Source organism: Ictidomys tridecemlineatus, chromosome X, assembly GCF_052094955.1.
Source record: "Ictidomys tridecemlineatus isolate mIctTri1 chromosome X, mIctTri1.hap1, whole genome shotgun sequence".
In the NCBI taxonomy this organism is placed as follows: Eukaryota; Metazoa; Chordata; class Mammalia; order Rodentia; family Sciuridae; genus Ictidomys; species Ictidomys tridecemlineatus.
Window position 1 is genome coordinate 89,276,131 of NC_135493.1, and position 26,950 is coordinate 89,303,080.

At 37.6% G+C, this 26,950-nt stretch overlaps 1 non-coding gene across 1 annotated transcript; it reads right to left on the minus strand.

The window, feature by feature from the left end:
- Positions 1–17,572: 17,572 nt before the first annotated feature.
- Positions 17,573–17,680, minus strand: LOC120890995 (U6 spliceosomal RNA). Its single transcript, XR_005735441.1, has one exon. It is a non-coding gene; the product is annotated as a U6 spliceosomal RNA (small nuclear RNA).
- Between the last annotated feature and the right edge of the window lie 9,270 nt (positions 17,681–26,950).

A 26,950-nucleotide genomic window follows, 5' to 3' on the forward strand; every position in this document is an offset into this window, starting at 1 on the left:
TTTTGAAGATAAATATAAAAGAGTGATTATTTAGTTTGTGCTGGTAGGATTTTTAGTCAGCCTCAACTATATTCTTAGGGTGACTGATTTTGAGGACTGAGAGAAAAAGACCTATTAGATTTGATCCCCAGCACTGCTCCCAAAATAATGTCACATGATGTAGATGGTTTTGTGAGAAAAGGCACATTGTAGGTAGGATTGCTCATAAAACATTTGATTTTTTTTTTAAGAACAAGGAGGTCTGTAACGTGCCCATAATTATCCCCTGTCACAGGGACCTTACTCTCCTCCTCCTTCCTTTTTTTCTTCATATGTGTTTATTTTAAAAATTTTTGTCTTCATTATCTGTGGCTTAAGATTGACTCTGATACTCTTTGGCCCTTTTAGGTCATTGTTTCTTTTCCCTTTGTGTCATGGTAGTATTTGACTCTGTTGGCCAGGTGAGAAAGGATGAGAAAAATGGGTGGGCTAGATGCCCACCATTCAGAATTAGGCTTGGGGGTGAGGTCTGTAAGCCTCAAATTACCCACCAGAAAAAGTTCACATCACTGTAGTAGAGAGTAGAATGGTGGTTACTGGGAAAGGGGGGTCATCAAATTATTGATCAAAAAATATAGAATTACAGTTGGACAAGAGGAATAAATTTAAAAATCTATAATTAGCATTATGACTATAGTGTATTCTTGAAGAATGCAAAGAGAGCGGATGTCAAGTTTTCTCCACACAAAAATGATAACTATCTGAAATAAACACATTTGTTATTTAGCTAGATTTAACTATTCTGCAGTATGTGTATTTCAGTATTTCAGAATATCATGTTTTATTGATTTTTTTTTTCTGTCAATTTAAAAAAATCAGTTTTAAAGAATCATAAGTAACCTGTGGATTCTCCCGAATAAGTGTGGAAACCTGGGGTTATTCATTACTTAAGCAATAATGGGAATTTGTTATTACCTTCATCCTCCCTCCATTTGTTTTTGAAGCTCAGGAGTTTTTTCCTCACAGGGAGTACTGGCGATGAATAGTAGGAATTGTCCCTAATCCTTCCAGTCAGTTTTATGTGTACAGTGTGACTCTTCCAGACCACTTAGATATAAATAATGTTCCAAAGGGCCCTCTTTCAAAGCCTCTGTCCTCTCTTTGCAGCTTATAAGTACAGACACTGATTCTAATTCTGGAACTGTTTATAGTGAGGCCCTGTATTGGTGTCAGATCACTAAAAGGCTAGAGGGGCCAGATCATTGTTAAATGTGCTTCTTGTGTTTGTTTATTTAGATAGGGACAAGGACAGAGCTGGTTCAAGCAGGCTCTGGTGTTACTTTGGTGCTGAGTTTGAATCCTTGAGTTGAGGACCTTAGATGCTTTGGTTCAATTAACTCTCAGCCCACCCTGCCTGATTTGACAGGGGAAATAAGCTGGGGACAAGGCAATACTCTGCAGTATCTGGGAGAAGCAATGCATACATAGTGCATTATAGCTGCTGTCAGGAGCTGGTGATGCCCATAGGGACAGACTGGCCAGTGGGAGCAGTACTCTCTGGCCTCTAAGACTTCTCAGTGTCCCAGTTGTCACCATCCTCCTGTTCCTCATAGGGATTGAATCCAGGGCTTTGTTAAACATGCTCTACTACTGAACTGTAGCCCTATCTTGGCACTTAATTAATGGAAGATATTTACTTCCTATTAAAAGGGTAGCACTCTGAGAGGAAGAGAATACCACACACTGTTATGTTCTTGGGAGCAGATGAGCCAAGAAGCATGAGCAAGGAGGCCATTTTCTTTTTTTGGTGTGGTGTTGGGTATGGAACCCAGGGCCTTGTACAAGCAAGACCAGCCCTCTATCAACTAAGCCCTATATCCCCAGCCCAAGAAGGCCATTTTCAACGGATGAGTGGATAAAGAAAATGTAGTATGTATGTGTGTATACTCATACACACACAATGGAGTATTACCCATCCATAATGACATTATGGCATTAGTCAACAAATAGATGGAACTGGAGACTAATCATGCTTAGCCAGTCCAAAAAACTCAAATGTTTTCTCTGATATGCGGAGGCTAATCCAAAATAAGGAGGAGGAGGGCTGGTGATATAGCTCAGTTGGTAGAGTGCTTGCCTTGCATGCACAAGGCCCTGAGTTCAATCCCCAGAACCACATTAAAAAAAAGAGGATAAAAGAGTTGAAGACAGATAAATGGATTGAAGGTGAAGGGAAGAGAGATGGGATAGGGAAATAACTAACTTTCCAATGTACATATATGAATATACCACAGGGAATCTCGCTATTATGTATAGCTACAAGACACTAATTAAAAAAAAAACTAAGTAAATATCAGAATGATCAGAACAGAGGAGGGAAGAGCGGGAAAGGGGAAGCACTGGGAACTGAATTAGAACAAATTCATATACCATGTTTATGTAACTTTGTCAATGAATCCTAATGTTATTTATAACTGGAAAGAACCAACAGAAATAAAAAAAAAGAAGGCCTTTTGTTAAGGAGGGATGAGAGGTAAGAGAAGGTCAGAGCTAGGCCTTTGCATACTTCACATTTGAAGTCCCTGCTCTGCCTAACAGCATGTGAATTTGGGGACTTTGGAGAGTTTGTTGATTTCAGCTTGAGCCCACAAACCTTTGCACTGTTTGGTCTCTTTGCTCTCTTTGATTATTCATATCCTTGCCAGGAACTTCTCGTAGTCTCCTAGCCACTGTTAACCTTTTGTTTAGTTTTTTGAATAGGCTACAATTTGTTGGAATATGTAAATCACAGAGAAACTAAGCAAATATGTTTTCCATCTTGTTCATGATTTCACTTACCTGAATAATGCCTCTGGTAAAATGCAAATGGAGACTGTTCTTCTCAATCATATTTCCCTAAAGCCAAGGAGTCATGAGCTACTTGGAAATTCAGTTATGTAGTACTTGTTTTTTACTCTCAAAGGCCAAGGTACAGAAATGTTCATCACATTTCTGTTACAGGAGAAATAGTCTTGGGCACCCCAATGTATTCCCTTATGTAATAATTTTTACAGAGGGAAGTTGAAATCCTGAGCTTGAGGAAATGTGCAGTTTCCTTTGGGTTTAGTGTTTTCTAAAAAGAATGTTGGGTGAGTAAGTTTGCTCTGCTTTTTTGCTCTGTCAGTTTACATTTATTATATAAGTGTCGTCTCCTTAGCATAACTTTCACATTTCAGAGGGATGGCTGATGGAGCCATGTTTAGAGTAATGAGAAAGTAAAGAGAGGTCTGTTAGAGGGGGAACCAGTGGGGGAACTATTGAAAAACTAGCCAGTAGCTAGTATACTCTCACTCCCTCTCCGCATGAATGATTCATTTTGCTGCCTTTGTTATAATAGCCACAGTGTTCAGCCTGCAAGACTGTCTTGTGATATATCCTTCTTTTGCTAAAAGACTACATATCAGCAGCCTCATTTGATTTAGAAGCCAATTCAGCATACCACGCATACCATTTGAGAAGAATGTCAGGATCCTTCCTGCTATGAAAATGTCATGCATGCTTAAAATGACAAAGTTTGTCCCAAGGAACGGTTTTGAGTGCTTTGTAATCATTCTGTTTTTTGAGTCTTCAGAGCAATTTGACATTGGGGGCTTCATTCTCTAAAAGAAAAATGACCCCAACATTTTTTTTCAGTTTTAAATAACCAGAATGTTAAATTGGAGACCCCAAAATGTAGAATGAAGGTGCCGTGTGTATGTTTTTTTTTATTATTATTATTATGCCAAAACCACACATAACTTAGAATTTGCCATCTTAACCATTTTTAAGTATACAGAACAATATTGTTAACGATGTTCACACTGTTATGCTGCAGATCTAGGACCTTTTCATCTTGCCAAACTGTAAGTGTATACTTGGAACAACTCCCCCCTTCCCTCTTCCCCTTTCTCTCAGCCCTCGGCAACCACCATTCTCCTTTCTGTTTCCATGAATCTGACTACTTTAGATGCCTCATATGAATGTAGATGTACAGTATTTCTTTTTAAGGCTGAATACTATTCCATTGTGTATAAATGCACCACATATTCTTTGTTAATTGATCTGTGAAGGTCGTGTGTCTTTGTGGAAAGTGTTCTCAGAAAAGCTTTTCTTGGGAAGTAAAACACCCAAACCAGAGAGCATAGAAAAATCAAATCTGAGTCATATGCTAACAAATAGAATTGTAATTTTTGATGTTAAATATGAGACTTTCATACTTGCAAAACATGGGATTTCCTCAGCTGAAATCCTAGTGTTTAGGTTTACACTCCCCTGTTGCCCCCCCCCCTTCATACACCCTATTTGGTTCCCTCTTCGAATTTCAGTCCCTTGGATTGTCCTTCTGGGGATAGATGAAAGCATGTGCTCAAGTGCTTGCTGGAGAGGAAGATAAAAGGTGGCCTTTTCTTCTAAAGTTGTCTGGGCTTTATTAGAATGTCTGGAGGGGCAAGATAAGGGGATAGGGGCAGGGCGGGAGTGGGGTTTTTGTAGCCTGGAAAAGATGGATGACCTATGAGATCATTAGGGTTAGTAATGGGGTTTCCCACTGGACTCTGGATTTTTCTCTCAGATCATCTTCTATATGGCTTCTAGCCCTAACTCAGAGTTGAAGCAGCCCAGCTCCAGCAAAACCACAGCACCAATATGCTCTGTGGTCTGGCTGTAGTCTAAGAAGTGTTTTCCAGAAAACCTAGAGAGAAAAGGTATGAATTGAAATAACAAGTGGTGGGGAAGAATTGGATTCTTTGAGTGTTACTTTCACTTTTTTCTTAACTTTGTTGCTTCCTCTGAGCAAAATGATGGGTTTCCTGTTCTCACAGGTGCCTCTGTTTCAGCAGTTGCCTGTCTTTGGTAGGTTCAAGCTGTGAGAATAAGCATTTTTACCCTCTCTCTTGCTTTTATGATTCTGGGATAAGTATGAATAGCCACAGATGGTACGAGTCCCTCTTTTGTGCATTGCAGGTTGACAGGACCTCTCTCTGATCTGAGATTGCATATCTTGTTTCCATTTTCATGCTGAAAATGCCTCTCCACCACCTGGGCTCAAGAGCTGGAGCAAGGAGATGCCTGGCCTTTTTCTGCTGTTTGTTTGTTCTAGGAGGGCCAAGCAGGGTGCTACTGGGTGGATGAGGGGAGGGGAAGAGCTTCAAGAAGTTCCAGAGCTGTCAGACAACACCTAACAAGGGATCTGGGGAAATACTTGCATGTTGTGGACAATGGCTTCCTAGTGACCCCAGATCCTTGGATGCTTCAGTTATGGGGCTGAGAATGGTATGCAGTCAAATGAGGTACACCATTCTGTGGCAGTGATAGGTGGTTTGGTCCTGCCTCTCTTGTGCTGCAGAGCACACTGGAGTCCTGCCAATTGACAGGATAGTCAGCTGGTTCTCAGGTGGGAGTCAGGTGCAAGCCATGACGGATCTTACCCCCCAACATGAGGGATCCTTTTAGAAGGCAGGTGTAAGCCAAAAACTTCCTATTTGGTAGTGCCAATCAGATGGCCAGAATATTTGTTTGTGGTCTCTTGAGCATACTAGGCAAGCACTATATCACTGAGCCACATCTCTAGCCCTTTCTTTAAAATTTTATTTTGGGACAGGCTCTTGTTAAACTGTTAAGGCTCATGGCAAAGTTGGGATCCTCCTGCATCAGCCTCCCATGTAGCTGATTTGAGGTGTGATCACTGCACCTGACTCCAGAAGAAATATATTAAAGAGATTCTCATCAGGTTCTTTTATCTGTGCAAATGACTTTAAAAATTAAGTTTACACAGTCATATTTTTCTCAAGATTTAATGAAAATCTTCAAGTCTATGGCAAAGTTGAAAGAATTTTGCAATGAATACAAATATGCCTACCATTTAGATGACTGGCATTTTAATATACTTTTATTCAGCAAAAGTCTAAATACCTAGTTAACCATTTAGCCACCCCTTAAAGTATCTTATTTTTTAATTTTTTTTGGTTACAGATGGACACAATACCTTTATTTTATTTATTTTCATGTGATGCTGAGGATCAATCCCAGAGCTCACACATGCTAGGTATGCACTCTACCACTGAGCTACAACCCCAGCCCCATCAGATCTTATTTTTTGGTGCATTAAAAATACACACTTTACCCGGGTGGGGTGTAGCTAAGTGGTAGAGTGTGTGATTAGCATGCTTAAGAACCTATGTTCAATTGTCAGCACCAAAAATAAGAATAAATTTCTTTCCCTGAATGTTTCTGAATTGTAAATTTTTAGTTGTAGTTGGACATAATACCATTTATACATTTATATGGGGTGCTGAACCATGTGCCTTGAGCCACAGCCCAGCCTTGAATTGTAAATTATTTTACAGCTTTTCTTGCAAAGTAAAATTTACATATAGTGGATATATAAATTGTGAGTGACCTCCGTTAAGATTATGTCTTTGGAATTCTATGTTATATTTCTGTCAGATTTTATAAAAATCAAACTTTTTTTTTTTAAACAAAACCAAGCTGTTTTCTTTTTTCTTTTTGCAGTGCAAGGAATTGAACGTAGGCCTTGCACGTGCTAATTACAGAATTTCTATAAATTACTTCAGAATTAACATTTAGTAAGGTAGTTGGAATGATAGACCAGAGATTATGTTCTAAAATGTGGTTCATTCTCATATCTTCCTGGTCTTAGTCTTGGTGTGCTCTCTCCTACCTCTTCTGCCCACACAGGAGGGGGAAAAATCTAGCCATTAATTGGTGAAGGTTTATTCTAGGATCCATCTGTGAAGAACTAGCTAAAAAGGGACTTCTAGCTTTTGCCATTTGCATGTTGGCAACCAGTTTCTTCTATTATTTTCTTTTTTCCCTTGCAGGTGCTGGGGATTGAGTCTGGCCTCCTACATGGTAGGCAGGGACTCTACCTCTGAGCCAGACCTCCAGCCCCTAGTCTTTTCTTAAGAAATTCAAGGAGAAACAGAAATATTGTTATATAATATTCAATAACAAGCAACACTCCTCTAATTCAATATAGCCATTCTATAAAACCAGATAGACCATTCTGTGGCAATTCATGATGGTATGTGTCTACATGTATACATGAAATGTCACATTGCTTTAATATTAAGTAAACCTTATGTGATCATTAGGAAAATGGTGAAACATTAGGAAAAATGTTAATTTTTATTTATTCCTGGTTCCTCAGGAATCTTGAATTTGTTTATTATAATTGTTGCTGTACTATCATACCAGGCTACTTGAATAATGGAAAAAGAACCCAAGACAGGAAGGATGTGGTGGCACATGCCTGTGATCCCAGCTTAGCTCAGTGAGCTAAGGCAGGAGGATTGCAAATTCAAAGTCTGCCTCAGCAAGGGTGAGGCACTGAGCAACCCTGTCTCTAAATAGGGCTAAGGATGTGGCACCATGGTCGAGTGCCCCTGAGTTCAATCCCTGGTATCCCCCTGGCTCTGCAAAAAGAAAAAAAAAAAAGATGAGAGGAGAAGGATTTGTTCTGGGTTTCTGATTTTTTCTGGGTCTGGCTTTAAGGAAGTGGGGAAGTGAGAGATTTGGCTTTGCAGATAATTTAGTGCATGAATACAAATGCCAGGTACTGAATAAAACAGCTAACCTTAAGGATGGTATCTCCAGGAGGAGCAGTTTATTTGTGAGAGAAGATGTGGGTACATGATGATTAGGAAGGATGAGGATTTCAGTGCAGCTTGAGTCCACAGAACAGGGAGTAAGTGGCAGTGGTTAGGGGTGGTAGTTGTAAGCGGAGGGACAGAGGGTAAGGGGAACTTTCAGATGTCCCTGTGGATTGTTTACATCAAAGATGCCTTTTCTTTCAGTCCAGCAAGTGGGTTATTTGGGTAAGTCTTAACAAAGGATAAGTTGGAGCTGATTTTGTAGGGCCTCATTAACATAATTTCTGAAAGCCAACATTTTGGCCAGAAGATAGGATGATTCCCAGGTACTCATTATTTGAATAAAGAGATAAAAAATTTGAGTATGTGAGCTATATCTAAGTTTAAAAGAACCAAAGAACAAACAAAACACTTGCAATCAACTTTTTAATCCAAAGGTAACTCCCTAAAACCCAGGTGTCCCCTTTTCATGGCAAGCAATAAAGAATCCTACCCGTTTTATTATTAATGGGATTAGAGTCACTGTTTAGACCATAAACAAACAAGAAAAGCCCAGCAGCATTTCTTGGGTATAGTTACTCATCTTCTCAAATGTTGCAAAATACCAAAGGAAAGGAAAACCAGAAAGGGAGGGGGATGGTTTTTTTAAAAAATGATGACTAACCAACTTGTGCTGAGTAATATCAGTGAACTCATGATGAGTAACAATAGTGAATTTAGAAGGGATATAAGTAGAAGGGGAGCTATTTAAAGGTTTCTTTAGTACAAAAGGCAGCTGAGTTGTTGGTCACAAGTAAGGATTTCCTGCGGGAGTTTCAGAAGCAATTCCAATCACTTCTGTAAAGTTCTGTCTCCTTTAGAATTCTTATGTATGTGGCTCCATGCTTTCATCTTTGTTGTAAATATTTTTGAGTGTTAAGTTCTCTGAAAGTCCTTTTCCCTAGCTCAGTATGAGTCTAGGCTAGTTAAAGGGGATTTAATATCTTTTCCTGGCATTGCATCTATTGCATTTATCTGATTTTTATTGATAATGATTATTAACTGGTCTCTTCGTCCCATTAGACTTACACTCCTAAGGACACTGCATTATTGTAATACTGGTACCCATGTAACCCAGTGCTTGGCATGTATGTAGCAGGAACTTAAAAATTGGTTCCAAGAAAAAAGATCATGAGTCATAAATTAAAAATGGATTTATCTAGCTGTGTAGTGAAGATTATAATGTCATTTATGATTTTTTCATAAAAAATAGTAAAACTAGTTTACTAGGACATGACTGGAAGTTCAGATATTTATTTAATAAAGTCTTTAATTGAGTTATTTTTGTTTTGGTGCAGTTTTGTTTTCCCCTTATTTAGTATTTTTTAATATTTATTTTTTAGTTGTTACTGGACATAATATCTTTATTTAGTTTTATGTGGTGCTGAGGATCAAATCCAGGGCCTTGCAGGTGCTAGGCACTCTACCGCTGAGCCACAATCTGAGCCCCCCCTTATTTAGGATTTTTAGGAACTTGAATCATTGTTGAATGTTTTTCTTTACAGATATGTATGCATTTCCATAATTGGAAAACAATTCCAAAACACATTTATTTGAGTAATGACTTTTGATAAATTATTTTCCCTTTTAAATGTGATAAATACGAAGATCTCACAGTATATGATCTTGAATGTCATAGATATGGAAGACAAAGCCTTAGGTTCTTTTGGAGAAGGTATTATCTGAAGGTCTTGAACAGAATAAATATTTTTGAATAAATATTTATTTAAATAAGTTTGAGGCCATAGGAAACTTTATGAACACTTTGGGTTTCTATGGAACTCACCTTTTTGTTTTTAAGTATCTGTTTCTATTGATGTCTTTGTTTATCAGTGATATTAAACTTATTTTTTATTGTGTTTTTAAAAGATTGATTACTCAAATTTTCATTTTATATTTAATTCATCTTTCTTTTGTAGTGTTGGAGGCCACACATTTGCAATATTTGTAACATTTTTGAAGCACAGAAGTTTGGTAGTTTTACTTAGTCAAATATAATCAATCATCTTTCGTGTAATGCTCTTTTTATTTACTCTTAAATTTTATTTTTTAATAAGTTATATGATAGCAGAATGCAATTCAATTCATTTCACACAAATAGAGAACATTTTTCATTCGTGTAATGCTCTTAACCTCTATTCCAGAAATTAGAAAAAAATTAAAGTTTATAAAAAAATGTAATGGTTTAAAAGAAATACATTTAAATTCCTATCAAAGCACATATGATGAATTTCCCTCAGTTTAATTTCAGTTTCAATGTGATAAGATGTATCTTGTTTTTAAAGTTGGAGGTAATGTAAGTACTTTTGTCTTAAATTCAACAGACACATTGTTCAAAATTAGAGGTGCTGAGAGCAGATCAGATCCACTTGATAACAGTTCTATTAAAATCAGTGGTAAATTTAGATGAACTTTAGAACTCTGTATAAACCATACTGTGGAGTGTGGTGTTATATTTGGAAAAGATTTATCGAAGAACATTGCTTTCACAATTAGTGCAAGTTATTTTTTTAAAAATCCAGCTTGAGTGGATTTTTATTATTCAAAAAAAACAAAACCTCTTCAGAGGTTTTGTTGCTAATATGAGAATGTAAAATGAATCAGAGAGAGGGATTTATTCAGGCATTTGGTTTAAGAATTGCCTCAGGCCCTTACACAACAGTTCCTTCCAAAATGAGGGTATCTCCTGTTTTTATTTCTTCCATTTTTGGCTAGGTCCAGATAATTCTAAATATTTTCATATGCAGAATCACTATTTCCAGTTCCTTCTTCAGTATTATCTGTGCTTATTCTATAAAAATCCGAAATTGAATATTTTCTAATCTCATTTTAACTTAGAACTTTGGAATATTTTCTTTTTGACATATAAACAGTTTAAATGGTTTCTTTTTTGTTTGTTTGTTTGTTTCTATTTCATTTACCTTTTGTGGTGTTGGGGATGGATTCCAGGGCCTAGAACTTGCATGCTAGGCAAGTTCTCTACAACTCAGCTACATCCCCAGTCTGTTGTTATTTTTACTGCACATTAGCAGTATTTGGAGTATCTTTCCTAAAATGAAGCTTCAGCATTGAATGTAACTTGGAATAATGTGTTTAGTTTTAGTCCTCTTAGGGATTGAAACTAGTGACAGTCTGACTCTGACGAATATCCTCAATCCTTTTTTTATTAAAACAAATTATTTCGAGACAGGGTCTTGCTAAGTTGCTGAGGCTGGCCTCAAACTTGTGGTCCTCCTGCCTCATCCTCCTGATTTGTTGGGATCATAGACATATTGAATTCCTATAATTTATTAGAAGTTTTTGTTCATTTTTAGTAGAGAGTAGTGGTGAACTGAAGAGCATAGATATTTTATTAGAAGGTCATTGGCCAGGAAATGCTATAGATAAATGTGGTTGGAATATAGAAGCCAAATGAATGGTAGTCTCTGATTTATTTGTCATTTACTTTTATGGTAGTAGGTATTGAACTTGAGGCCTCATGCATGCCAAACAAGTGCTGTACCCTGAGCTGCACCAAAGCCTTTTTAATTTTTTTTGAGCCAGGGTCTCGCTAAATTGCTGATGTTGGTTTTGAATATGGAATCCTCCTGCCTTAGCCTCCCAAGTCACTGGGATTACAGGATTACACCATGCCTGCTAGTTATTTGGTTTTAACTTAAAAAGAACCTAGGGTTTTATTTCTGACATTCAAAAAGGAGTCTATATACTATTGTTGAATAGCCAACCCTGTTATATTTGAACAGTAGAGATTCTTGGGTGTCCAGCATCATCAGAGTGTTAAAAGCAAGATGGAAAGCATTCCTTATCCAAGAGTTTTCTCTCTGGATTATTTGCAGTTTTCAAGTGAGTAGGAAGATGCAAAGGTTTCATATGAGGGAGAATGAGTTTCTTCAGACTGGAGAGAGAAAGGTAGCACAGAGTGAAGGGTTAATATTGAATGACTGAATTAATAAATCTTAATATTCTGGAATGACAATGAAGCTTAGCTCCTAAATGAAGCTAGTTCAAGAAAGTAATGCAAGAACTATTTTATATGGTGAGAGTGAAATCACAGAATGTAGTAGAAAAAGAAATGATACTCACTGGATTTATAAAATAAACTAAAAAACAATTATGTGATTTCAAGAGATTTCTGTGGTCATCAAAGAAAACAGGGTGCCATCTAGTGGAATCACTTCACCAAAAATGTAATAAACTGTAGAAATGATTTAGGTTCTCAACCGAATGCATAACAATTGATTTTCTTTCTCAAGTAATGTATATCTTTTAAAACTTTATTTTAAATTGATTTTCCATTTGTAGAAGAGTTACAAAAATAGAAGTTTTTCATATACCATCTTTGCCTAGCTTCCTCTCTTACCCCGTGGTATATTTATCAAGACCAGGAAATTAACACTGGTACAAAACTATTAATTAACCTCCAGACTTTATTTGTATTTCACCAGTTTTTCCACTTAGGTCCCTGAAGGGACCTACTCAGTATTGCATACTGTTTTTGATCATGTCATCTTCGGCTTTAAATTGGTCTTCTTAAAGAGTGTTTACTAAGAATTATTATCTAAGGATTGTGACTCTTGTAAAATATATTTGAAAATATAGGAGACTTCAAAAATTAAAGGCAGTTAGTTACATAACAAGAAATTTATTTATTTTTTGGTAATGGGAATTGGACCCGGGGCACTACCACTGAGCTATATCCCCATCCCCACTTCCATTTTTTTTTTTTTTTGGTTTGGAAACGGGGTAAGTCCTCATAAAATTGCTGAGGCTGGGTCCCAGCTTTCAATCCTCTTTTCCCAGCCTCCCAATTTGCTGGCATTCCAGGCATGTACCACCAGGCCTGGCTTGAAATAAGAATTTTTATCTTGAAAAATTTATTCCATTTTTCACATGCATATACACCCCATCTTTTAACATAGCTATTTTATCTTTGCAAAGTACTTTGTAAGTTTTACTTGTTCTGAAAAGAGGCAGGAATGAATCTGGGACAGTTTTCTCTTGTTACCTAAAAAATGAATTGATGTTTTGCTGTTGGATTGCAGTCTCATGCACACTTGCACACAGAAAAAAAGGATAGCAAATTACAAAGCAATTCAAGAGGAAACCTCATTTTGCCAACATTTTTAATTAGGTCGATAACTGAATTTTAAAAATTTTTTTATTGGTGCAATATAATTAAGCATTAGTGGGATTTGTTGTTATGCATTCATACATTTATAAAACGTAAATTGGTCATTTTAATTCCCTAGTACCCTTTCTCCTCCCCTCCCTTCTAGTAACTGAATTTAAAAATGAATGATAAGGAGCAGTAGTTGTAGCTTAGCCTCAGAGCCAGAGCACTTGATTAGCATGTGTGAGGCACTAGGTTTGATCCTCAGCACCACATTATGTATAAAAGACTAATTACTTTAAAAATATGAATGACAAATGTAGGATAGTACTGCCTAATAAATCAAACATTTTCTTCTTTAAAAGTCAGTGTCTTTGCCCAGTATAGTGGTGCATGCCTATGATCCTAGTGACTCCAGAGGCTGAGGCAAAGGGATTACAAGTTTGAAACCTGCCTCTGCAATTTTATCCCTACCCATCCTTTGCAATGTTAGTTTCTTAAATACCGGTGAATGCTCTAAAAAATATTTGCCAAATTTAATAATCACATGTAATTATGTAGCTTTTTGGGTAGATTTTAGTACAGGGAAACCAACATAAACTTGACCACTGAGCCACATAGTCCTTTTTTATTTTTTTTTAATATACACACATTTTTAGTTGTAGTTGGACACAACACCTTTTTTAAAATTTGTTTTTATGTGGTGCTGAAGATCAAACCCAGAGCCTTGCACGTGCTAGGCGAGCACTCTACTGCTGAGCCACATTACCAACTTTTTTTGTATTTTATAAATGAGACAGGTCTCACTGAGTTGCGGAGAGCCTCACTAAATTGCTCAGGCTGGCTTTGAACTTGCAATCCTCCTCCCTCAGCCTCCCGAGCCATTGGGATTATAGACATGCACTACTGGGCCTGGCTATTTAATCTAGTTTTCTAATTAATAATTTAAACGATCAGTTCTGAGTGTCCTGAACTTTTTGCTGCCTTGTGTAGTGAAACAGATATTTTGATTACCAGTTATTAAACAACTTCCTGGTTTTGTTGTCCCAGGTAACATTCTATATTTGAGAAATTAGAATAACAAATTAGGGCAACACAGCTTGAAGCTCATTTTAGTAGTCATTGGTTTCATTCCCCAGAATATTGCTTTTTGCCCTATGTACGTCTCTTGAATAATGGCCACAGTGAACTATGGTGTACCTGAAATCAGCGGAAAGGCCTGGAATTTCCAGGGGATATAATGTTTTCCTGTATTGCTGCTCCACACCTACCTTTCCCAAATTGACTTCAATCAACTCAATGATGCTGTATGAAATGAAATTGCTTTCCAGATAAAAGAGAAACAACTTGGGAAGGGCCTTGGCCAGCATTGACCACTTTTTTAGAAAACTTGATAAAAGGTTGATACTGGCATGAGGGAAGGATGGATGTGCCATGACTTCCAAGTGCCAACAGTCCTTTGAGGTATGGTCAGTTCATGAAGTGGTCATACTGTAGGGGCCTTTCAGTCCATCTTAATTTTGGTCTTTGCCTATATGCATAGGTAAAGTTATTTGAAAGTCAAAACAAACGCAAAATAGTAGAGAAATTAATGTTTCTAGTTTCTCATTTACTTTTAGGCTCCCTCTTATTTTATTGGGCTAACTGGGCCATAGGGCACTTTGTTTCTTCCCACCTGGTGCCTTCTTTGCTGACAGAAAGAGATTCATGTGTAATATTAATATTGTTAAATAATTGTGACTGCCAGCTATTATTTCTTTCAGGTAAAATACTTAAATGGAGCCTTGGGGATGTAATAACTGAAGACCAAGGGTTGATTATTGCAGGCTTTTGCACAAGTGAGCATTTTACTGCCATTCCTCACACCAGAACTGACCCTGCCCAGCTTAATGCCAATGTTGAGAAGCACACCAAGTAAATCTTATATAAACTACTAATTATAAATATGGCCTCCCTTGGAACACAGGAAGCAAGCATTTCTTGAAGCCTATGAATGAAAGGAGGCTTTCCAAATGAATCCATTCACACAATGTACTAGATCACATTACATCTTGTGAACTGAGCTGTAAGAGTAATGTGAACACATTCCAAAGGAAATGGGAGAAATAAAGAATTTGCCTATTCAGTCATATACTTCTAGAACTTATATATTTTTATTGGAGACTAGATTCTTAATAGATCACGTTTGTGTTAATGTTTAGTTGGGTTGTGATCATTTTTCATAAACTTCCATTTTATTTTGACAACTAGAATTTATCATTAAGCATTTTCAATAAGATTTTGTCTCCCTTTATACATTTCTCCTCTTAAAGTAAGTGGAAAATGTTTTATTAGTTCTTGCAGTTTTCTAGGATTAAAAATTGCTTTGTGATTTTTAGGGTGATCTTTTGAAAATGTAAGTCAGACATTTTATGCAGTGTTAAGGGCCTCAGAAATGAGTTGGAGTGAGAAAAGAGAGTTTGTGCTCCCACTAGAAATAGAGATGAAGTTTTGCTTTGCAGATAGTTGGTATGTTAGTACAAATCCTCTAATTTCTAAAATTAGTTTTCTTTATCAACTCTCAACAGTGGTGCTTTGTTAAACTTTTGGTTACAGTAATAGTTCTCCAGTCTTTAAAGGATTTTTGTCACGGCAAACCAAAAGTGCTTTACATGGTTATGGGACAAGGTTGTTGTAACAAGTTAAACTGTTCTCCTGTATTGGTTGTTTGTAAGTTAGTGAGTCTATTTGTGTACACTCCAGTCCCTTGTACTTAGAAAAGGTTAGGTGTTCTCTAGCTATGTTGGGTTCCCAGAGCATGGAATATCATGTTAAAGATTCTTTCTTATGGGAAGAATTTGTACAGTATTTAATAAGTACTGTTATTCTCTTAGAATTAATGTACTAAGGTTTTCTCTTAGTTAATGAAAAATATTTTTGTATTCTGCATACTCCATGCTTTTCAAATAGGCTGGTCTGTGCTGCGCTTGGTTTTCATGACTTTTCCTCCATTTATTACTTGAGGATGTTATAGACTGCATAGTTTGGTGTGTTAACTTAATTATAGCTTGCATATATCATAAAAATACATGTGATTCACATCAATACTAAATCAAAACACTGTTAGGTCTCATTCTTTGTGTGCATCTTACACTCCTTGCAATGGGCTGAGCATGGCTTTCACTACCATCTGCAGTGTGAAGCAAGTAGACTTAATGCTGTACTTAAGTGATTTTAACAACTGTGGGCTTAGCAAGAGAGTTCCTCGGCTGTATCTTAAGATTAGCTTTGAGTATGAGAGTGTGGTTTGTAGCATCTGGGAAATGGAGTTACAGAAATGTGAGGAAAGGAGGGGTGCTACTGTGGTCAGCTATTCTGTTTTGGAGTGAACAAGGCGTCTAGAAAATTTGCCTTCAAGTCTGTATTAACTCTTTGTTATTTTTAAACTGTATTCCCTCTAACCTTCTGAGAAGCACATATTCAAAGATAGGCATATTTGGTAATAAGCCTGGTGTAGGGGGAAGTAATAATGATATTTTTCAGAAATTATGTAAATTGTTTTACAGTTAGCTAGATCCATCCTTTCCTGCCTTTTTTTAAACAGATGGAGAAACTGAGTCCTGAAAGGTTGTGATATCATTGAAATTACACAAGGAACTAAAGTAGACTGTGCATTTTAAAGGAGGCCAAGTTGAGGAAGGCACTCTCTCAAAGAGCAATGCTTCTGCTCAGTTTTGTGAGTACTTTCTGATTATATCATTCATGGCTTTTTTTTTAAGAAAAAAAAATATTAAACTTGTATTGAAATACATGTGTTGGCTTTTAAGGTGGAGGCTTGTAGCAGCATTAAGAGTAACCAGCCAATTTCAGATTTTAGGGGGCGAGATTTAGTTATAAATTGGTTTGAACTTTCTATGAAATCACAGCTTAGAGAGAACTGCTGTGAACTACTTTTCATTGACTAGTTAATGACTAGTTAAATGAAGGATGCTTCTGTAAGGTAGACCTCGAGTTGTCCCAATTCTCTGTGCTTCATCCTTCTCTGGTGCTTCTAATGCTGGGGCTGTCTTTTAGCTGCCTGCTTCTTCACTGCTTCCTTTCTCATGCCTCTCTGTCACCAACTACCTGGGCTCTTGGAGGGTTCATCCTCAGAGATATGTGAAAGACCCCTCCAAGCAGCTCCTTTCTAACCCTCATTCCTGGAAAGTCACAATCAACACATCACTTTGCTAGAAAGCTCCTCTTGGGCCTCTGATCTCGGGGTAGAAAATTCTTTGTTTTTGAGAAGAAATCCAGCACCACGGATGATATAAATTTCTACTTGGTATCCAGGGTTTAGGCCAGAATATGGAGATTTTCACATCCTCTCACAAGGGTGTTTGATTGGGTGAACATCTGTTGTGTGCCAGGCTCTGCAACAGTATTACCACATTGCATTCATACCATAACACTGAGAGGAAGAGATGATTGGCCTTATTTTAGAAATGAGGCCATAGATACTTAAGAGAGGCATTCAAATTATTTGTCCAAGGTCACATAGCTAGTAAACAATGGAAGGCCTGCCTTCCTCTCACTTGTTTGATTTCACTGACCTATACCAAAGAAAAATATCTCAATGGATGTTGGATTTGATGCTTCCTTTCTAATTTGTGTGTATGGTTTTCTTTTCTTTTTCTTTGGGTGGTGCTGGGACTTGAACCCAGGGATGCTTTACCACTGTGCCACACTTTTTTTTGTTTTGTATTCTGAGACAGGGTCTCACTAAGCTGGTTGAGACTGGTTTGAACCTGTGAGCCTCCTGTTTCAGCCTCCTGAGCCACTGGGATTTTAGATGTGCACCACCCTGTGTGGCTAACCATATGGAACAATTCATCCTTGCACAGGGGACTTGCTACTATTCTCTCTATTGTTCTAATTTTAGTATGTGCACTGCTGAAGCTAGTTCTATTTTCTCTGTTGCCCAGGCTGGCCTGAACTTACAGACTGTACCTGCCAAGTCATTGGTACTGAGGTGTGCCACTCGGTTCAACCAGGCACATATTTTTAATTTTACAGAATTTTTGTCTAATGAGACTGAATGTATATTAAGGAAAAAAAAATTGGGGGGGGGGTTGTATTGTGTGCCAGACCCTATTCTAGGTGTTAGTGATATTATCAGTGAACATATATAGACATTGGGGTTATTATTATTTTTTTAATCAAACTCTGAGTTAAAACTCAAAGCTTCATATATACATATTTCATCATGTCCTTCATTCACTAGCAAGACATTGAAACACAGAACCCAAGATTAATTGCTGTCATTTTTCCATTGACTCACAGAATTACTGAACTAGCAGGGTACTTCTGAGGTTACTTAGCCAGCTCCCAAGGCTCTGGGGGAAATGCCAACCTAAACCATTCTATTATTAATAATTTTCGGGGGGGGAGTGTTCCATTAAGCCTTTGCAGTAGCCACTGCTTGCTTTGGATGCCTGTAGCCTTTGTGATGATGATAAATTATTTCTGTCCTTAGAATTGGCTGGAGTATATGTCATTTTAAAACTGCATGCATGAAAAACATTTAAAAAATCTTTAATTCTATGCTTTTAAAGAAAATGCAAACCCAATGAGGTTAAGAAATGAGGAGCAAAGAGCTGAGGCAGGTTGTCACATACCTACTTGGTACTAATGTGGCCTGAATCCTGAGCACTGTGATGGTGATGCTTGATGATTTCCCCCAATTTTCTGTCCCAAACTGAAAGGTCATTTGACCCCAGTTTGCAGTGTATTTTATAGCTTCTGGGAACATCTTTTCTAATAGTTACCTTGTGCGTGACTGTATTTTCTTGCTTTCTTCCAGAAAGCTCTATGCTTCATATGGAATTGCATACTTGTTCACCTTTTGACCATTATGGTTAATAGAGCTTGACCTCTTGTTGATAGAATTATCAGTTGGGTGACTATAGAGTAGAATTTAGTTTTATTAAACCTTCCCTTGTGGGAATGTGACAACTCCAAAGCTTAATGAGTAGCCACCGATACTTTAGGTTTCAGATTCCATGACACATTTATTCCTTGAAAATATAGGGGAACATCAGGGATACTCTAGTTTCCCATCTTGAGAATGCCAGTGGGGGAGGAAACTTCTCCTAGAAGAATAACTTGTCAAAGCTGGATACAAATTTCCCATCTGAAGTGTTATTTATACCAGTTTCTCAGATAAAACCAGAAGTGTTCTCCATGCATATATCCTCATGTTCTTTCTTTGTTATTATGGCATTCAAACATAGCATCCTAGATTTAGTAGAAAGCTCCTGCTTTTTAGAGTATGTCATGCTGGTTGCTAGGACCCAGGGCTATCTGGGTCATGCTTGGCTTCAGTCTTCTCACAGTGGCTTCCTTATCTTGGTCCAACAAAGTACCTGTGGCTACAATCATTACTTCTTTCAATGCCCAGTTTTTTGTCTAGCTCCTTAGATTACTAATGTAATGTTCTCCTCCACTTGCCTATCTGGTTGTAGTTCAGATGTAGGACAAAATCACTTTCTAGGTTATGATAATAACCAAAAGATTGCATGGTCCCTGATTTCCCAAAGGTCAGCTTTCCCACTGGGATCACTATGACTATGGTGAACTACCGGCACATTGCCTTGCATATGGTAGCTGTCTAATAAATGCTTGTTTTTGTCTGTGGTGTAAAGTGAACTGTGCTGGGACCCTAGAACTTGGACCCAATCCCATTTTTGCTTCAACAAAGCATGTGCCTTAGGTCAGTCATTTCCTGTATGTGGACTATAGTTCCCTCAGCTGTGAAATAAGGACATGGGCAGAGAGATTTATGAGGTTGCTTTCAGCTTTATGAGTCTCAGTTTGTGACTGACTAAATGGGGGAAGAATTATGGCCAGTCAGTCAGATGCCACAACTTTGTTTCCAAATCCCAGCTGACTCCACAGAAGTGCCCTGCCTTGAGTTGGGAATGGCTGGCCAGTTGCTTTCCTGAGGATCCCATGCCAGAATCTCTAGTCATGTCCTTTGGGACATCTGAGGGCAGTGTTTTTCAAACTTATTTTGTAGCAATGGAATTCCCTTCAAAAGAATAAAGAATTCAAGCAGACTCAGATTTACATGTGAGTAGAAGTCATGTCAGCACTTAGCATTTGCCAGGATAGTGCTGCATATAAGATGGGGGAATCCTGAAGGTAGAATCTCAGAAGGTGGTTCAGAAGGTAATTGGAGTGGTGGAAGAGAGTAGAGAGAAATCTTTGGCCTTCCCCCTCCTCAATACCCCTACCTTAGGTTGTACCTCTAGCCTCACATTTTTCAACTCGTTTCACAGAACATTTCAAATCATGTGCCCTGACCAGATAATGGCAATTTTTTGATGCTGTGTTACCACACATGGCATCCTGTCATTGGAACTGGGAATTTGAAATTTACTTTCTCAGAATCTTCCATTGAACCTATGAAAAGTGTCCCTTGCCCAATGTTTTGCTGCTAAGAAAATTGGAAACCTCTAAGACATCTGAAATACCCCAGCTCAAAGGGTCTCTTCTTGAATCCAGGGATATCAAGTCAGAATCAAAGAGGAACTATTTATACCTCCAATTCCTGATAAAACTACAATCCACAACCCACCAAAACTCACCTAAGATGGAATTGATAACTGGAATAGTCCTGTTACCCTCAATAAAACTGGGTTCATAGTTAAAACCTCTTGAAAAAGGAAACTCTATACCTAGATGGTTCCACTGGTAAGTACTAACATTTAAGAAAGAGTCGTCCCTTAGTTTTTTATTGATGCCTGTAGGATTTGTAATGGTATTCCCCTTTTTATTCCTGCTATTAATAAATTGTATTTTTTGCCTTTTTAAACAGGCAGTTCTAAATTCATATAATGTATTCAGGGTGTGGTCCATCTTGATGATGTTTCATATATACTTTAAAAGCTTTCATATTCTGATTTTGTTGGTTATAATGTCTTATAAATGTTAGATTCCATTTGTTGATGGTGTTTTTCCCCCCTGGGGCTTACTAGTTGTTGATACTTTCAAAGGATCAGTGTTTGGTTTCATTGATTCTTCTTTTTCCCTACTGCTTTTTTCTATCTACAATTTCATTGCTCTCTGTTCTTTCTCATTCCCTTCTTTCTTCCTTTGAGTTTGTTTCATTCTTTGTTTTCCCATTCTTCAGGTGGAGGCTGGATCATTGATTGGAAATCTTTTGTTTCAAATATAAACACTTAGTGTTATCAATTTTCTCATAGGCATCATTTGTAGCTGTATTATGTGCATTTTGATATGGTGTATTTTTATTATGTTCAATTCAAAATATTTTTATTACTTGAGGCTTCTCTTTGACCCATAAATTATTTAGAAGTGTATTGTATAATTCCAGTTATTTGGACATTTTCTTTTTCTCTTTCTGTTGATATCTGGTTTAATTTCATCATGACCAGAGAACATCCTTTGTGTTATATTGATTCTTCTAAATTCACTTAATGTATTCAGGGTATGGTCCATCTTGATGTTTTTTTAAAAAAAATATTTAATTTTTTTAGTTGTAGTTGGACACAATTCCTTTATTTTATTTGTTTATTTTTATGTGTTTACATTTTACCACTAAGAATTTAACAATCTTATCACCATGTAGGTCCTTTTGACCTCCCTTTTTTACAATTATTTTTTGTGTTACTTCTGTATACACCAAAACCCTCATAAATACAATTTTTGCTTTCAGTTAAGAGCTCAAGAGAATAGTTGTGCTCTATATAATATTCAGTAATGATAGGCCACATACATGATGATGGTTGCATGAGATTATATTGCCTAGTAACATGGTAGCCATCCCAGTTTATGTAAGCATATTCTTCATGCTGTTTACACGATGATGAAATTGTCTTAGACACATTATGATATATGACTTGATAGATCTTTAAACCTAGATATATATCCTTTTTTTTTTTTTTTTTGGTTACTAAGGACTGGACCCAGAGACTCTTAACCACTGAGCCACATCCTCTGCCCTTTTTATATTTTATTCAGAACATGGCCTCACTAAGCTGCTGAGGCTGGTTTGAACTTGAGACCTCCTGCCTCAGCCTCCCTACTGGGATTACAGGCGTGTGCCACTGTATCTGGCAGATACCTAACATTTCTGTTTTTCTTTCTTTGTTCCCGATGTTCCTAGTTTTCTTGTAGTATCATTTCCCTTTTGTCTAAAAAGTTTTGTTTGGCCAATGAATTATTTTTCCTTCGTCTGAAGATATCTGTATTTCACCTTCATTTCTAAAGAATTTACAACATGACTATAGAATTCTGTATTACAGTTCTTTTCCTTCGACACTTTAGAAATGTGTGCTATTTCTTTTTGTACACAAAAATCTAAAGCTGTCTGAACTTTTGTGTCCCTAGAAGTAATGTGTCATTTTCTCTCACTGCTTTCAGGATTGTTTGCTTCATTTTTAGTTTGCAGCATGGCTTTCTTTGGGTTTATCCTAGATGAGGTTCATTCTGCTTTTCAAGTTTATAGGTTTATATAGCTTGTGAAATTTACAAAAAGTTTTCAACTGGTATTTCATCAAATAGTTTTCCTGAACCACACAACACTCCTCTCTTCTCTTCCAGGACACAAGTAGCAGACCTTCTATTATTGTCCCTAGGGTCTCTGAGGCTCTGCTTTGTTTTGTTTCAAACCTTTTTCTTTTTGTTACTCAGATTGGCTATTTTCTTTTTCTTTTAGTTGGACATAATACCTTAATTTTATTGTTTATTTTTATGTGGTGTTGAGGATTGAACCCAGGACCTTGCAGGTGCTAGGCAGGCACTCTGCCACTGAGCTACAACCACAGCCCCAGATTGGCTAATTTTTTGGGGCAGGTAGAAACCTCATATCTTCAAAGAGTTTTTTTTTTTTTTTTAATTTTTGGTTATTTTGTTGTTCAGTTCTAAAATCTTCAGTAGTCCTTCTTTTTATTTTCCTTGTCCAGAATTTCTCTTCTTTTATTAGTTCTGTCTTTGTCAGATAATTAAGACCTCTGTCATTTAGGCACTGGCATCTGTTGATTGTCTTTTTCCCCATGCTGAGTAATCTTGGATTCTGTCCTGAATATTTTGAATTTTATGAGACACCCTTGATCTTATTTAAATCCTATTAAGAATGTTGTATTTTCATTTGTGCAGGCATTTGACCTGGTTGAGTTCAGTGAGCAAGTGCCAACTAACTTGTGATTATTGGTCCCAACATCTTGCATTGTGAGTACTCGCCCCTCATGCTGCTCAATCTGGAATCTTAGAGCTTTAGTCTTCAAAGTCTTTGATAGGCTATTTAGAATGAGATCCATTCATGTAAACCTGGGGTGGACTGAGCCCCAGGTTTGGCCATTCATAAATATTTTGAGGGGGTCTCTTTCCAAAGCTCCTTCTCTTCCATCATCTATCTAGTACTTTCCAGATCCACGAGGATTCTCTTTTTGGTCACTTAGCTAGAAAATTTGTTCTTAAGTATTCTGCTATGTTGTGCACATGTACTACTGGGTCCATGTTCCTGGAGCCAAGAAATTAGATGACAGAGACACTTAAACACAATGGGCCAGTTTCTTGGAACCTCAGCTGCACTGAACCCAGAGGAGAGTTGGTCTCTTTAACTGTTCAGGTCCTGTAGGTTCCCTTTGCTGCTAAGCTTCCATCTCTACTGTGGGATTACTTGGTGACTGTGTCCTGAGAGAACAGAGAATAGAAAACTGAAGGATATCCGCTACTGTTTCTGAGCATCAAGAGTTCTCTTTCCTGCTGCATCTCTTGTTTCTCTCTGCCAGCATCCAGTGCCTGGCAACAGTGTGATGAGCCCAGGTTTGGGTGCACTGGAGAACAAAGGAATGGGAAAATTACTCCCAGTTGGTATTTCAAGTCCTGGTCTTCTTTCTTCATCTGTCTGCTACTGTTGACTTTGCAGAGTCCTTGTATAGCCGCTCCAGGGTTTATAGTTGCTTGTCTTGAGATAGGGCAGAGTACACTGACTCCATCCTTTGCTGAACTATAACCTCCATGTGTGATTGTGAATATGGAAAATAGTTTGAGGCTAAACAATGGGTGTTGTTTTGTGTCCGTCTCCCCATCTTGACTTCTTGAGAAAACCATCTTTAGGACCCATATTCATATTTTAGAGGAAGGTGGGATTACTATAGTCAATGAACATCAGTAATTCCACTGGCTCAGAAATCAAAACTTGCGTCTTTCTTGACATCTACAAGTAAATCAGGAAGTTTTTCTTTATTCTCATTCACCTGTTTATTAAAATGTAGGGGGTTTGGGGTGCATCTGAGTGGTATAGCACTTGCCTGGCATGCGTAAAACCCTGGGTTCCTTAAAAATTAAGATTAAAACAAAAAAGGGCTATTTCAAAGAGAAAGATTTCTAAAAATCCTTTTAGTCCAACTTAAAAAGGACCATGGAAATAATGCTTATGTTAATCAGAGTCTAGCAGACCCCCTCTCTACTAAATGAAGAGGCACTTGTATAATGAAAAGAGCCTTTTTGTGCAAATTTTGCAGTGCTGTGCTTGGGATTTTGAATGTTGAATGTGCTTATAAATCCTATCAAAGTGATTACTGTGATAATAGTTAAAATAGGTTAGTGAAAATCAGAAGACACTTCTGTAATAGTGTATAAAGTGAAATTGTAAATGCCTGCCTTAGTAGGCTAAATGGTTAAAGGTGTTCCCAGGGTTGGGAATGATATTCAAAGACCTGTTGTTCAAGAGGGGTGGGGAGCAGGAAGCTCTGTTGGTGTAAGCAGAGAATGGAATGTTTTAGGGAGTGGGGGTTTGTCATTTCCAGGAGCAGGGCGGGTTGCTCGGTGGGAAGGTCTGGCTCCAGCTTGAGCCCACTCACAGGATGTCAGGGGGAAGTGTGACTAAGGTCACGGCCACGCCACGTGGTGGGCCAGCTGGATCCAGAGCAGGGGCCTCTGTGGCCACACATCCTGAGTTTCCATGGTCTAATGTAGTGGGCTTGAAAGAAAGGGTGGATGCAGGATGCTGGCTGGGTCTATGCCGTGCGTGGGCAGTAAGTCTTAAGTGACAGTGGGTGGAGATTACAGCATTTCATCTGCTTTTCCTTTGACACCTTTTAAAGATACAACCCACGGTTTTCAAGGGTTTATGCCAATGTCTGCTTAGAGGGATCTTGCAGTAGATCTTAAAACCCTTTAGTGTTCTTAAGAACACAGGGATAATTTTTCTTTGGGTGCCATTTAAAACAAATATGGAGAGTTAAAATTAGATTGGGAATTTTTGGTGCTGTTCATATTCAGCTTATTAGGGGGTGATTTTGAAATCCTTCTTATATAATTTTCAGATGTTTCAGGATACATTACATTTCTTTTCACTTTTCTTTTGAGAAGGGCTGTTCAGGATGTTTAGCAGGTTGGGTTTCAGAATTTCAGCAGCTTTATGGTGTTGTCATCCAGTTTGACAGATTGAATTTGCACTTACAGGAAATGGAATGTAAAATTGGAATGTATTGTACTAAAGGAACATGGGAGAGGGTATGTCAGGTTTCAGCTGTGATTAATATTTTGCTGATGATCTTTCAACTACATGGCATGCTTAAACTCTGCCTCAACTTGAACAATTTATAGTATTTCCTGATTGTCAAAAACTAAGTCTTAGAAAACGACTCTAGAATTCGCATCCTTAATCCATTTAGGATTTGAAAAGGTCTCTGGCCAAAATTTTTAGCTTCTTAATTTAGAAAGAAGTATTTCATTGCGAAAAGCTATAAAGTCTCTTAGTCTTTTCCCTCCCCCAACTCATTATAAAAAGTTTGAAGGAATGAGGGGAGGGATGAAAATCACCATAGAAACTGGGGTGGGAGGCTGTAAGTACTGTGGGGTATAGGAGCTGTTATTATTAGATATCATCGAAGGCACTGTGTTTTTAAGACTTAGGCCTAGCAAGGATTCATTGAAGTATATAAAGAATTTCCTTTAATGTGCTAAGTGTTTACTTGGTTCAGGTATTCTTCCTAAAAATTAAGAATCACATTCCTCCTATGGAGAGAGATGATAGAAGGAATCATAATCTTTCATTCTATTATTTTAAATGTAATCTCATTTGAAATATGTGAGTTCACCTTGGAAGTAAGGTACCTGGAAGGGACAAATTTCTTAACAGAAATGGAGAGTGGGAACCAACATTTCTTGAGTGCTCATTGTTTCTTTAATTTTCAGAAATGTTCACTGATGTCAATTTATAGATTTTAAAAAAGGGCAGTTTTTAAATTAGTGGTTTAGGCTTTAATTGTTGGATAGGGGGTGATATATGTTTGGGGATTTTTTTTTGAGGGGGGCCAGGGTTTGAATCAGAGACACTTAACCACTGAGCCACATCCCCAGCCCTTTTTATTTTTTGAGACAGGGTTCTCCTGAGTTGATTAGGGTCTTACAAAGTTTTTGAGGCTGGCTTTGAACTTGCAGTCCTCATGCCTCAGTCTTGAGAGACCACTGGGAGTATAGGAGTTGGGATTACAGGCACATGTCACTGCACCCAGCAATGTTGGGAATTGTAAAACAGTGGTCCCCAGTCAGGGGCAATATTGTTCTCTGGGCGCACATTTTCACAGATGTCTTTGGTTATTGTAATTAGAGAATGGAAATACTTCTGGCTTCTGGTGGGTAGAAGACAGAGATGCTACTGAAAACATAGTAATGCACAAGACAACTCCCCTACCCTCCAACAATGAATGTTCTGGTCCCAAAGCGATCCACTGGTGAAACCTAGCACTTGATGATAAAATCAACAGAAAAGAAATTATAACCCATGTCTTCCCTGTCTGAGAAGGTGAAAGAAAATTTAGCCTGATTTCTTCCATCCCTACAAGTTAGCTATGCCTATATATTATTTGTAGACATCTTAAGAAATAGGGAATAATAGAGTTGACTAACAATGGATCTACATGTTATTTCAGGGTTTTTTATTTTTTAAAGTTTTCATTTTTAGGATATATGAATTACCCATGATGATAATTGGTCTTTTCACATTTCCACTAGAACTTTCTGTCATGGAGGTAATAATTAGGTGGTAGCCATTTTGCACAATGCATATTTTGTTCAAAGTATTAAATATCAAGTTCAGGAGTGTTGTGTTCACAATATTGAGTTTGTTAATAAGGTTTGAAAATGGTAGAGTGGCAAAGACTGAATGAATATAATGTCCCACAATGATACTGCTTTGTTA